Source organism: Otolemur garnettii, unplaced genomic scaffold (assembly GCF_000181295.1).
Source record: "Otolemur garnettii isolate 467f Iridium unplaced genomic scaffold, OtoGar3 scaffold00071, whole genome shotgun sequence".
In the NCBI taxonomy this organism is placed as follows: Eukaryota; Metazoa; Chordata; class Mammalia; order Primates; family Galagidae; genus Otolemur; species Otolemur garnettii.
In genome coordinates, this window is record NW_003852466.1 from 791,597 (window position 1) to 793,305 (window position 1,709).

At 38.9% G+C, this 1,709-nt stretch overlaps 1 pseudogene across 1 annotated transcript; it reads left to right on the forward strand.

The window, feature by feature from the left end:
• The first annotated feature begins 754 nt into the window (after window positions 1-754).
• On the forward strand, window positions 755-1,402 carry LOC100944850 (annotated as a pseudogene). The gene has a single exon (XR_153955.3). The product of XR_153955.3 is annotated as a biogenesis of lysosome-related organelles complex 1 subunit 6 pseudogene (transcript).
• The last annotated feature ends 307 nt before the right edge of the window (window positions 1,403-1,709 follow it).

Below are 1,709 nucleotides of genomic sequence, written 5' to 3' on the forward strand. Positions count from 1 at the left end.
GATTCGAACCCGCCACCTTAGGTGTACGTGGCTGGCGCCTTAGCCGGTTGAGCTATAGGCGCTGAGCCGAAGCAGAAATATTCAACAAGAGCCTAACAAACAGACTCCAGCAACACATCAAACAAATTATACACCATGACCAAGTGGGTTTTGTCCCAGGATCTCAAGGCCGGTTCAACATACGTAAATCTATAAATGTAATCCATCACATAAACAAATTAAAAAACAAAGATCATATGATTCTCTCACTTGATGCAGAAAAAGCTTTTGATAATATCCAACATCTCTTCATGATCAGAACACTTAAGCAAATTGATATAGAAGGGACATTTCTCAAATTGATAGAGGCCAGCTATAGCAAACCCACAGCCAATATCATATTGAATGGAGTTAAATTGAAATCATTTCCACTCAGATCTGGAACCAGGCAAGGGTGCCCATTGTCTCCATTGCTTTTTAACATTGTAATGGAAGTTTTAGCCATCACAATTAGGGAAGAAAAGGCAATCAAGGGTATTCATATAGGGTCAGAAGAGATTAAACTCTCACTATTTGCAGATGATATGATTGTATACCTGGAAAACACCAGGGATTCTACTACAAAACTCTTAGAAGTGATCAAGGAATACAGCAGAGTCTCAGGTTACAAAATCAACACCCATAAGTCAGTAGCCTTTATATATACCAACAACACTCAAGCTGAAAAACAGTCAAAAACTCTATTCCAGGTCTTCCCTTTTCCCAGCGGAGGGACATGAGTGTCCCTGGGCCGCGGTCCCCGAATGGGCTCCCACAGGGCCACCCAACAGTCTGGAGGCCGGGGAGCCGACACCGGGTTTAAGTGACACTTCTCCAGATGAAGGGTTAATAGAGGACTTGCCTGTAGAAGACAAAGCTGTGGAGCAACTGGCAGAAGGATTGCTTTCTCATTATTTGCCAGATCTGCAGAGATCGAAACAAGCCCTCCAAGAACTCACACAGAACCAAGTTGTATTATTAGACACACTGGAACAAGAAATTTCAAAATTTAAAGAATGTCATTCTATGTTGGACATTAATGCTTTGTTCACGGAGGCTAAACACTATCATGCCAAACTGGTGAATATAAGGAAAGAGATGCTAATGCTTCACGAAAAAACATCAAAGGTAAAAAAAAGAGCCCTTCAACTGCAGCAGAAGAGGCAGAAAGAAGAGTTGGAAAGGGAGCAGCAACGAGAGAAGGAATTGGAACGAGAAAAGCAGTTAACTGCCAGACCAGCTAAAAGGACATGAAAAGTTGTATTTGTGTGTTTTCTTCTCCATTCAATATTTGGATTAAGCAACTTAAATGTGTTGACTGAACTTGAGGTAGTGCCTTATACCATGATTATGGTTTCTCCATATCTTCATTTCAGACATTCAAAAGCCTTCTTTCTAACCAGCATGCACAATGTCACTTGGTTTTGATATTTTTATGTAATTTCTTCAACGTTTCTTTAATTTTAAAATTCATTATTATTTGGCCTCATTTATAATCTAGAAAATAGTTTGTTACAAGTCTAGTGTTTTAAAATTAGTGTAAAATTTTTAGCTTCTTAATGTAGATTTCAGTTTCCATTTCTTATTTTGTGAAATAACTTGCCTTTCTGGCAATACAATGCTGAATTTTGGTAATTAGTCTTCTCATTGCCTAGTTAAGAAATGCCTACTATATAATCACGTATGCCCCT